The 12,180-nt window shown below is 49.6% G+C and overlaps 2 long non-coding RNA genes across 4 annotated transcripts; both read left to right on the top strand.

The window, feature by feature from the left end:
- The first annotated feature begins 1,190 nt into the window (after positions 1-1,190).
- LOC119337321 lies at positions 1,191-2,495 on the top strand. The gene is made up of 2 exons (XR_005163206.1): positions 1,191-1,722; positions 1,792-2,495. It is a non-coding gene; the product is annotated as an uncharacterized LOC119337321 (long non-coding RNA).
- A 261-nt stretch (positions 2,496-2,756) lies between these two features.
- LOC119337320 lies at positions 2,757-5,724 on the top strand. Of its 3 annotated transcripts, none has more exons than XR_005163205.1 (7): positions 2,757-2,877; positions 3,053-3,143; positions 3,752-3,815; positions 3,950-4,049; positions 4,257-4,316; positions 4,448-4,546; positions 5,665-5,724. It is a non-coding gene; the product is annotated as an uncharacterized LOC119337320 (long non-coding RNA). The 3 variants fall into 3 exon arrangements; XR_005163203.1 differs by having other exon boundaries at positions 3,050-3,143; XR_005163204.1 differs by lacking the exon at positions 5,665-5,724 and adding an exon at positions 4,657-4,830 and having other exon boundaries at positions 3,050-3,143.
- The last annotated feature ends 6,456 nt before the right edge of the window (positions 5,725-12,180 follow it).

Below are 12,180 nucleotides of genomic sequence, written 5' to 3'. Positions count from 1 at the left end.
GCTGACTTGTGGGCCTACTAAGTTCATGCATACACAAGGTTTGTCAAAAAAGAAACTTAGTCAACAATCGACTCTACCAGCGTCAGACCGTTAGATGTCAATCTAACGATAATCGTGCTTCTTCAGTCTCTGATCTTCCTGCCCCAGCCGCCCAAACCAGCGCCGTAGGAACTGCTTGCTCCCGCCTCCCGTGGCCGGTAGTGCTGCCGGGCAGGCCTCACGGCCCCATCATACTCGCATCCCTGGCATGTCTATCCCTCTACTCACCCACACCTCCTGTAATTTTCCGGCGACGGCAGCTGAACCAGTCAACCGTCGTACTCTCCACCGCATGGGCAGCCACTACCGTGTCTTCCCCAGCTCCGTGTCATTCCCTTCGTAGGTCTCGCCGTCGTCCACCGCCCTGGTGCTCTCGGCGCGGCGTGGTCAACGATGTCCATACAACGATCGTGGTGCTTCTTCAACCTCTTGTCTTCTTCCCCCAGCCGCCCAAAGCAGCGCCGGTCGTGCCGCATGCTCCTGCCTCATGTGGCCGGATGTGCTGCCGCGGAGGCCTCACCGCCCCCATACTACTCCCACCGCTGGCCAGGCCATCCCTCCACTCACCCACTCCCCCTGTTATTCTGCGGCGACGGCAGCCTCACACCGCAGCCGAATCAGTGAACCCTCGTACTCCTCTCCGCGTGGGCATCCACTGCCGCGTCTTCCCCGACTCCGCATCGTCCCCTTCCTAGGCCTCGCCATCGTACACCGCCGTGGTGCTCTCGGCGCGGCGTCGTCAATGTGGTCATGGCAGAGGCTGACAGCTGGGTCCATGGCAGCCGCAAGGAAGAGCCTCCTTATTACGTGCAAAATAATTAGTCCTCCACCTGACAACAGGGAACCACCGGACGGACCACCAGTATTTCGCGAATTTTTTTTTCCCCCTGACTGCTGGGACCCACTGGACGGGCATCTGCTTATAAAAAACAGATGGCAAAGAACTGACAGACGACAAAGAACATGGTTGCCATCAGCCAATTCTTTGCCATCTGCTAGTGGATGGCAAATAATCTTTGCCATCTGCCAGCAGATGGCAAAGAATCTTTTCCGTCTGTTGGCAGATGACAAAGAAGTGGGTGGGCCCCAATGGATAACGGCGCTGTAACGGCCCTGTAGCCCCACCGAACCAACAACACGAGCTAATCCAATCCAATCCCCAATTCCTTCTCCTGCTCGTCTCCCAACCAACGGAGCCCAACTCCGGCGCCGATCTCCTCTGCCCCAGCCACTCGGCCTCGCCGGCGCGGTGGCCTCCTCTCCCCCATCCATGCCGCCAACCTCCCTCTCCTTCTCTCCCATGGCGCCGAAACCCTAGCCACGGCGACCTAGCAACAGCAGGCAGGACGAGCCCGGCCATGGCCATGGCCTCCTCTTCCTCTCTGCCCTGCCACGGCCGCCGCTCCAGCCCCACCTCTCCTCTCCTCTTCACTTCTCTCCCAAGGGAGGGGAGGGGAGGGGAGGGGAGGGGAGGGAAGGGAAGCCAAGGGCCCAGATCAAGCGGAGCGGCGCCCAGATCCGCCCGCAGCGGCACCGGCGATCGGATCCGCGACCCTCCTCGAGGTCGGCCATGGAGCGCGGCAGCAGCCATGGACGGCAACGCCCGAAACCCTAGCTAGCCCTCAACCTCCAAGGACGCGCGCCGGCTGCTCTCAGCGGGGAGCACCTCGACGCCGGCCAAAGGTACGTACCGGACCTCATCTATTCCTCTTCTGGATTTCTTATCTGATCCGCGCAAACGCATTTGTGCAGGCCATCACCATCCCCATCACCAGCATCCCGCGTGCGTGAGTCAAGGAGGAAAGAGGAGGAGGCCATCGCCATGCTCAGATCCATAGCTCCTCTTTTCTCTTCAATTTTGTCAAACTTGAATGTGATGAATAGGGTCATGATACTAGTGCTTGAGTCATGATACGCACACCCCAAACCTCATCATCTTCATGCTTGCAACTTGTAGGTAAAAACACATTTTATTCAAACTAATTCAGAATGGTCGTCGGGGGAGATCCACGGTTGATCAATCACATGGAATGGAACTAGTACACACTGGAGAGAATATATACGTCATCTCCCTGTACAAATTACTCGAATAGTAAAAATTGAACTACAGAATATATATGAACTGAAATCAACACTTGTTGAGATAATTCACAACAGTACAAATCAATCCATGTTATACCGCTCATGCTAGCTTAGCTTAGCTTAGCTTAGCTGCTCTCCCAATATATATTCTGGATATGTTATCTAATTCGCGCTGTTTTTTTTTTGTTTGTGCAGGCAATGAAAGCTGCTCCTTCCCCGCCATGACCACCCTCTCCCTCTCATGGAAGGTTTTTTGATTTGATCTCAAATTGGCCATTCTTATGTGTTAGAGCAGCAGTAGCAGCAGCAGGGTTCCTTGGTGGATACAGCAGCAGCAGCAGAAAGAGGACACCATGGTGGGTACAGCAGCAGCAGCAGCAGGGTTCCTTGGTGGATACAGCAGCAGCAGCAGAAAGAGGACACCATGGTGGGTACAGCAGCAGCAGCAGGGCTGCATCTTCAAGGTCAGCAGCAGCAGCGGCTCGATGGACGGTGATCCCTTCTCCACCTCTCGTTTCATATGCAAGCAGGCAAGATTTTCCCGTCTCAACCTCGGCCCCTCCCCTGCGTGGAGGAGGCAAGATTTGTTTGTTTTATGATTTGAACTCAAGATTAATCCTCTTCTTGTGCAGCAGGCAAGATTTCATCCCTACAGCAGAGGACAAGGGCCTCACTTGATCATGCCTGCCAGTCAAGGTCGCAACCCACGGAGGGGGGACGCGCTGTTGTTCGGCATTGGCTGCGCAAACTGCCACGGTGAGCTACATACCGCAGCTCCTCTCCTTGCTCTACCACACCATGGTGCTCTCTGCTCTGTTTCATGGCCATCGATCCAGAGAACAACTGGCTATTCACTGCTTTTATGCTTGTGTGTATGTGTCCTCTCTCGCTCCAGTGTGACTGATTTGCGTTCTTCAATTCCTTGCAGCAGGAAGGCACCCTCTATGGACGGGGATGACCATGATGCAGGGGAGGATGAGGACCGATACATTGAGCTCGACTACGACGGGGCACCGCACAAGGTAACTGCCCCCTACTCTTCTCTCATTCTTACCACTCCTCTGCTCTAGTCCAATTTCTGCAAATTGCAATCCATGGCACAGTACACTAGCCTCAACTCATTTGCTAAGTGATGTGCAGCTCATGGTTCCTAAGGTTGTGTAGTTTGCGACTCAAACCACCCAATTTTCCTCTCCCTCATTTAGTTTCACCGGAGGGCTATTTCTATTCAAGCATTGCATGTACCAAGTAAATTAGTTGGCATGCTGTTTTCTTTTAGGAGGAGATTTATCAAGAAAAAAAATGAAACCTGAACTTGCTTGGTTACTTGGCAACGACCAAGCATATGCGTGTGCGTGTGTGTGTTTGTGTGTAGTCATCATCTTAAGTTTAGACAAGTGAAGTGGTAGGATCACATCTGCACGATTCATGTGTCCACTGTGATTTGCACTGTTTAACTCGCCTAAAATATTTGTTTTTTTGGTGATGGCGATCGCTTTAAATTAACCATATATCAAATATACAACTATCAATGCATCTACTAGGGAGTTTGACACGGGATTGCACAAACCTGAACCTGCTCGGTTCAACATTCGGATGCTGAACATTGCATGCTTCTTATTTTTTGCAGGGCATGATGTAGTGCCCAGGATGCTCTTCGGATGGCTCCCAGGATGGGATTGAACCTAGTTGAGGTACCACTGCATTTCCTTCTTCTTCAATTGTTTGTGCCCAAGTGTTGCCATTTTCTTGAGATTCTTTTTCAATTGCTTGTGCGCAACTGTCGGAATTTCTGTTTTTCATGGTTTTCTCGTTGCCGCATGTGCAGGTCCTTGGGAAATCAGGCCCTCCTGTTTCCAAGATCATAGGCTTTCACAAAGACAAGTATACCAAGGATGCCATGGAGAAAGATCGCCTAAAAGAACAAGGTATGTGATAAAATCATCCTGCTTGGGTAAATTTGTCGTCACACAACAACTGAAGCTGAGTTGGAATGCTTAGAACAGAGCCACGTTTGAAAGTGTGCGACATCATATAATTTTGAACTGAAGCTTCCTTGTTGTGCGTTAACAAACATGTTATATTGTTGATTTGCAAGATCATAGGCTTTCACATATCATGTTTCAACTTTGCAGGTCATAATGTTGTACCGAGGGCATAAAGTTGTATCCAGGATGGGCTTGCACCTGGTTGAGGTAGTGCTGCATTTCCTTCTTCAATTGTTTGAGCCCAAGTTTTAGCATTTTCTTGAGATTCTTCTTCAATTGTTTGTGCGCGACTGTCAGCATTTCCATTTCTCATGGTTATCTTGTCGCCGCCCATGCAGGTCCATCGGAAATAGGACCATCCTGCTTGCAAGATCATGGACTTCCACAAAGACAAGTATAACAAGGATGTCAAGGAGAAAGAGCACGTAAAAACCAAGGTATGTGTGTTGTGCCATCACTACTGACGCTGAGTTGAGATGCTTAGAGCACAGCAAATATATTCCATGTGCTGGCTATTATATTTGTAAAGAATTTTGTTTTTCTCAAGGGAAGGGAGGAGTAAATGAGATGGTGGGATTGATTCTAACCTATCAATGGTTGTAGTATGTGTTGTTCAGTTGCAACATAAGACATGGTTGTGCATGTTTTGATCCTTGTTGTGGAATCTAAACAACTCCTTGTATAGTTTATTTGATTATTACTGCCAGTATTCTGCCTGTGAGCCATGGTGTTGATTTCAAGTGGAAGAACCGCTGTCCGTTGTTTTTAGGGTCCAAGAAGTATGTTTTCTTGTTTTGATAGGTAGAGCCATGTACTGCTCACGGTGCAGCTCACCATGACATGACGAAATTGGTTGACTTTGACTAGTAATCCCTCTGTAAAGAAATACAACCTAGCATTTAACCTAGGATAGCTCTAAAATGACCTATACTTAGCATTTTTCCTCCAAAATGACTTAATATGCTTAGCTAGCTTAAAAATGACCTATTTAACCTAGGATAGCTCTAAAATAACCTATACTTAGCATCTTTTCCTCCAAAATGACTTAATATGCTTAGCTAGCTCTAAAATGATATAGTATGCTTAAGAAATGACATATTTTAGCTCCTAAATGACTTCATATGCTTAGCTAGCTCCAAAATGACATAATAACCTTACTTAGCTTCAAAATGACCTATTCAACCTAGGCTAGCTCTAAAATGACCTATACTTAGCATTTTTTCCTCCAAAATGACTTAATATGCTTAGCTAGCTCAAAAATTACATAATAAGCTTAATTAGCTCCAAAATGACCTAAATGACTTCACATGCTTAGCTAGCTCCAAAATGACATAATAAACTTACTTAGCTCTAGAATGACCTTAGCATGTTTTACACCAAAATGACTTAGTATGCTTAGCTAGCTCAAAAATGACATAATAACCATACTTAGCTCCAAAATGACCTATTTTACAGATATAAGTTGCATCATAATAATCTTCACATTGTAGTTGCATCATAATAATCTTCTTCTTCTAGTCTTCTTCTTCTAACTTTCTTCTTTCCCATTTTACAGATTTGCTTAAGATCACGGAAGCTTGGGTTGATGGAGGGCTTGTATTTAGTTTTTTTGGACCTTGTGAAACTTGCTACCTATGGATGAAACTGTGTAATATTGATGAAACTATGTATATGTATGGATGAAACTTGCTACTATTGGTAACATGTGTTGGATACATATGTGTTCATGACTATTGGTAATATGTGTTGAATATGCTATATTGGTCATATAAATATATTTGTGTTTGATTTTTGTGAAAATGAATTGATATAAGAAAAAACAAAACTAAATGGGGCAATATAGTCACTTTGCCATCTGCCAGCAGATGGCAAAGAGCTTTGCCATCAGCTGGCAGATGGCAAAGAGGCTACGTGTCATCTACATGTAACATTTGGCCTGGCCTATTTGGGCTCTTTGCCATCTGACAGCAGATGGCAAATCTCTTTGCCATCTGCTGGCAGACGGCAAAGCATTCAACCTTTGCCATCTGCTGGCAGATGGCAAAGTATGCCGTTAGCCTTCTAACGGGGCTAACCCTGTTAAGAGGCTTTGCCATCTGCCAGCAGATGGCAAAGCCATAGGCTCTTTGCCATCAGCCAGCAGATGGCAAAGAAGCCTTTACCGGCAGGGTTTCAGACGAACTGTTTGCCATCTGCTGGTAGATGGTAAAGCCTTTGCCATCCGCCGACCATGCCTTTGCCATCTGCCATGGCAGATGGCAAAGTGCCAGATTTCAGTAGTGAATGCCTCCTTATTACGCGCAAAATAATGATTCCTCCACCTGACATCGGTGACCCACCGAAAGGGCCTCTATATTTCGTGAAAAAAAACGTTACCGCCGCTGACAGCTCGGACTCACCAGCTATATCTTCGCACGCAAGGAAGTGCCTCCTTATTACGCACAAAAAAATGAATACTCCCCCTGTTAGCTGGGATCCAGTATAGTGGCAGGCTGACTTGAGGGCCTACTAAGTTGACGGGGACGGAGGGCTTTGTCAACTTAGTCAATATGCATGATTCTAGCTCTAGTGACCGTACGATGTCCATCCAACGGCCGTAGTGCTTCTTCAACCTCTGGTCTTCTTGCTCCAGCCACCCAAACCAGCGCCGGTCGTGCCTCGTGCTCCTGCCTCCCGTGGCCGGCTGTGATGCGGCGGAGGCCTCACCGCCCCCTACTACTCCCACCACTGCCCAGGCCATCCCTCTACTCACCCACACCCCCTGTTATTCTGCGGCGACGGCAGCCTCACACCGCAGCGAACTAGTGAACCCTCGTACTCCTCTACACGTGGGCATCCACTGCCGCGTCGTCCCCTTCATAGGCCTCGCCGTCGTGCATCGCCCTGGTGCTCTCGGCGCGGCGTGGTCAACGTGGTCAAGGAACGACTTTCATCGGACGTGGACTGTACGTGGAGAGGCTAACAGCTGGGTCCACGGCCGCAGCAAGGAAGTGCCTCCTTATTACACGCAAAATAATTATTCCTCCACATGACAGGGGGACCCACCGGACGGGCCACCGTATTGCGCAAAAAAAAACGTTTCCCCTGACTACTGGGACCCACCAGCTACATCTTCGCACGCAAGGAAGTGCGTCCGGGCAAAAAAAACGATTCACCCCCCTGACTGCTGGAACCCACCAGCTACATCTTTGCAGGCAAGGAAGTGCCTGACAGTCGGGACCCACCTGGTTGAAGCGTACATAGCGTTGTTATTCTGGTTGTGAACGTGTACATACATATATACTGGTCGATGTAGAGGCACGCACTTGTCATATTAGAGGTGCGTACGTGTCGTAGTAGAGGCGCACACGTAGCATGTACACGTACGTACATCGGCCAGGGTGCAAGAAAGAAAATACGGCCACGTATGTGTACATACGGGCGGGGCCTCGAACACCTACTCGCGCATATGTACGGCCAGGGCTCGTGTACATGGTTGGGTCGGAACGGAGAAACAACGTCATCGTCGTGTTCATGGGGAGGCAAAGGAATGCATCGTGTTCATGGGGAGGCAACAGAATGTGTCATGTTCATTGGGAGGCAACGGAACGCGTGGGAGCCAACCGGCTGGGTCAGAACGGAATGTGTCGTCGTGTTCATCGGGAGGGCTTGTACGGAATATGCGATGGAAACGAGGCCTGGCGTACCGCAGAATGGATGAAATGGCTCCTGTTCATCGGGAGGGGTCTGGCGTACCGCAAAACCGAGGAAACAAACCTCCTATGGTCGAAATGGGGGTCCTGTTCATCCGGAGGTGTGTGGTGTACCGCAAAACGGACGAAACGGACTTGTGTTGGAGCACTACGGTCGAAACAGGGATCTTGTTCATCGGGAGGGGTGTGGCGTACCGCAAAACGGGACTCCACGGGATACTGTTCCTCTCCACCGTCGACCTCCTCCAGCCTCCACGGGCTACCGTCGACCTCCTCTAGCCTCCATGGGCTCCTGTTCATCCAGCCTCCACCACGTGCTACTTCACCGGCTACTGTTCAACCACCCCTCCACGGGCACCCCTCCACCGTCTACTGTTCATCCAGCCCTCCACGGGGTCGTCCTATTCATCCAGCCCTCCACACCATGGGGTCCTGTTCATCCAGAGGCAACGCCACCGCTCACTGTTCATCCACTCCCCCCCCCGCAACACTCACTGTTCATCCAGAGAGGCAGCATCGATCGGCTTCAATTAGCAGCGGTAGCGAAGGAATCGCTCGATCGGGTTCAGTTAACAGCCATCGATCGATCGCTCGGGTTCAGTAACGCATAGCCTGCAGTGCAGTCGCTCTGGTTCAGTTAGAGCCCAACGCCTTGCTCGGGTTCAGTTAGAGCCAACGCCTCGCACACACGCGCGTACGTGTACGAGAGAAACGTGCATCGCTCGTCCCCCGACCTCCCACCATAACCGGGAACTCCCTGAAATTTTCCTCGCCCTCGCTTCTACCACGGTTTTTCCGTCATGGACGGCCCAAAGAATGTCATGCAGCTGCATCTCCAGCCTGCGCAGGACAAAAAGCCCATTTTCTGTCATGATTTTTTGTCATAGAAGTAGGAGCCCACCACATCTATGATGATACCGGGTTTTGTCACAATTATCGTCAGAGAAGTGCCATATGTATGACATAATTTTTTTCGTTCTGCCCAAAATGTCACGAATGTGTCTTTTTTTGTAGTGTCCAGGTTTGCGTGCATGGCTTATGCTTGGTCTACCACATATGTCATGCCGACGTTGAATGCCTGGATTTTAAGAACTTCCTCGAGAGCAACCTAGTCAAATTTGTTACTGTAGACTTTACGAACGACAAAGAAGTCCTGGGTCGGATAGGCCTCAATGTAGGCAACCCCTTCGACCTCCAGAAGAATCGGCTGCTGCCCTCCGGTGGCCAGCCTTCAATGCTGACCCTGGCAGGAGCCATGGTTCATCCTTCGGACGGTAAACTGGAGAAACCTCAATACAGGTTTCATTGTTATGCATGGCAGCGGAATGTACTAGATATAGACCACATCCACTACGCTGCAATGGATGGCTACCCTTGTTTCAGTATCCACAAGGGTTGGATGAAGAGCAAGAGCCAAGTGTGCGGTTCAAGCAAAGAAGTATCGGCCAAGAGGAAGGGGGTCAGGGACGAAGTCGAGGACGTGGACGAGGACTCTGAGTAAGGTGGAAGTGTCGTTGCTCATGGTGGTTCTAATGGAGTGTCTACCGGATTAGTTGCATAGTTTAATTTTAGGCGTGCTTAGTTTAATTTGAGGGATGTGTTGTGCTGAGCCCCCATCAGAACTATTTTATGTTTCTTCTCGTTACTTTAACTCTTCAGTACGTACATACTAGTATTTCTTACATTTCATCTTTTAGTTGGTATAGTACTACCACTCGTTTCTTCACATTATATACGTACAATATATATGGCCAACATCATATAGCCAACCGTTTAGTTGTCATAGAATTTCAGGGTGCTTAGTTTTGTCAAAGAATTCCAGGATGCTTAGTTTTATTTTAGGGGTGGGTTGTGCTGGACACCATTATTGTGACTAGCCTTTTTAATTGTAATATATGCATAATTTGGCGACGAGTGCTCTCTATATGTATCACCTTTTTTTTTAATTTCAAGTTTTGCTCCATGGCGCAATCCATCGATACTACTATTGTACAAAAGTATACATTTTTTACAAGGCTAGAGGGCGAGGGCCTTTGTGATTTGACGGCCGATTACTGCTGGAAGGCGGGTGAGGGAGTCCTGGATTAGGGGGTGTCCGGATGGCCGGACTATGACCTTCGGCCGAACTCCTGGACTATGAAGATACAAGATTGAAGACTCCGTCCCGTGTCCGGATGGGACTTTCCTTGGCGTGGAAGGCAAGCTTGGCGATACGATATGAAGATTTCCTCCCATTGTAACCGACTCTGTGTAACCCTAGCCCTCTCCGGTGTCTATATAAACCGAAGAGTTTTAGTCCGTAGGACGAACAACAATCATACCATAGGCTAGATTCTAGGGTTTAGCCACTCCGGTCTCGTGGTAGATCTACTCTTGTACTACCCATATCATCAATATTAATCAAGCAGGAGTAGGGTTTTACCTCCATCGAGAGGGCCCGAACCTGGGTAAAAACATCGTGCCCCTTGTCTCCTGTTACCATCCGCCTAGAAGCACAGTTCGGGACCCCCTACCTGAGATCCGCCGGTTTTGACACCGACATTGGTGCTTTCATTGAGAGTTCCACTGTGTCATCACCATCAGGAAGGATGCCGCACCCCGTATTTAAAGACGGCGTCGTTGCTAAAGGAGCTTTGGCTGTCGGCCAAGCTCTCCGGCTAGGCAGGTTTTTGATGACCGCCAGTCCGGCTGCCGCGCCAACGATGACCTCTCGGGCCATCGAAAGCAATCTTCGCATCAGCTTGGAGCTCGCCGACCAGTTAGATCCGATGGAGCTCTTCTCCCTGAACGAACTCTTGGATCGCATCGCAGCCCTGGGAGTCGCTACTGATTACGACCAGATTGGGCTTAAACCTGATCAGAGAGAGATTGACTCTCCCCAGATTACCCACCACGTCGAATTGGTGGAAGAACAATGCGGCGAATCTTCGCCCGCCCTAAGGACCAGATGCGTCCGGATTCCCGATGCCTCCAAGCCGGAAACCCGCAGAGGGAAGGATGTCGCCCGAACCCTGAACCTAAAGTCAGGCAGCAGGCCCGATTCATTGAATAACATCCGAGAGAGCAAGCTTCCGAATTCGGAAACTGCTCGGCCCATGAATCTTACATCGGGCAAGGTTCCGGATTTATTTCCACCCGCCCACCCAACTATACAGGATTTATCCCTAATACGGCAAGAGTCCGGAGAAGCAGTACACCACTACTGGGCCAGATTCCTCCTGGTTATGAACAGGATAAAGGACTGACGTGAGAAAGAAGCAATTTTACTCTTCCTTAACAACTGCACGGACATCGGAATCCTCAATGCTATAAGTCGCCGCGAAATTACACGATTCGCCGACTTGACATCCATAGTACAAAAGTACTGTGCGATCGAAAGCGTTCGGAAAACCGAAGATAAATTCTGGGACAATCCGGCCCCGAATATAACACGAGTCCGAAACAAAAGGGCGCATTATCGCCAGGCATCCGAGCCAAGTATCAAAAAACAAAAGCCCTCTACAGGGTACGGGACCGTATTGGAAGGATGGATCAATGGACCCTGTAGAATTCATAATTCAGGGAAAGCCACACCAACGCACAGCCTCAGAGCATGTTGGATACTACGACAGGTAGCCAGAAGCGGCGAGGAGCTTTTAACTCCAGCACCCGAAGAATACCTCCCCAGTACGGTATCGACAGTCTTCGAGACGTTCACATCAAACAATGCAAGGAAACGAACGCTCCGCAACCTCGCCGAAGTCTACCAAGTAGCAACAATAAACCCATGGAGTGACATGGCTGTCACCTTTAATGCTAGTGACGAACCTAAATTCCGGACAGCCCGAGCACCAGCCGCATTGGTCCTCAGTCTGATAGTGGACGGCTTCCGACTTACAAAGGTACTCATGGACGGCGGCAGCGGACTCAACCTCATCTATGAGGAAACCCTGCGAAAAATGGAAATTGACTGGAGCCGCATTGAGCGAAGCAACACAACTTTTAGGGGAATAATCCCAAGCCGGGAAGCGTGCTGTTCAGGAAAAATCACACTGGATGTGGTGTTCGGCACGCCGGACAATTACAGATCCGAGGAGGTCACGTTTCAAGTGGCCCCGTTCAGCAGCGGCTACCACGCTCTGCTAGGGAGAGAAGCATTTACAATTTTCCAAGCCATACCCCATTATGGGTACATGAAGCTCAAAATGCCCGGGACCAATGGAATCATCACTCTCGCAAGTGATCCGGACATAGCGCTCCGCGCAGAAAACAAGACAGCCGCACTGGCCCTGGAGGCATTATCTGAGGCCCTAGCGGCCGAGGAATTAACGGCGTTGCGCTCCACGGTGGACACGGACGACGTGATACTAGACAAGAGATCCAAGTCCACCTCTTTTAAA

This window comes from Triticum dicoccoides, chromosome 7B, assembly GCF_002162155.2.
Source record: "Triticum dicoccoides isolate Atlit2015 ecotype Zavitan chromosome 7B, WEW_v2.0, whole genome shotgun sequence".
NCBI classification, from domain to species: domain Eukaryota; kingdom Viridiplantae; phylum Streptophyta; class Magnoliopsida; order Poales; family Poaceae; genus Triticum; species Triticum dicoccoides.
Note: the sequence above shows the minus strand (reverse complement) of the source record. Positions and strands in the feature narration are given on the sequence as shown.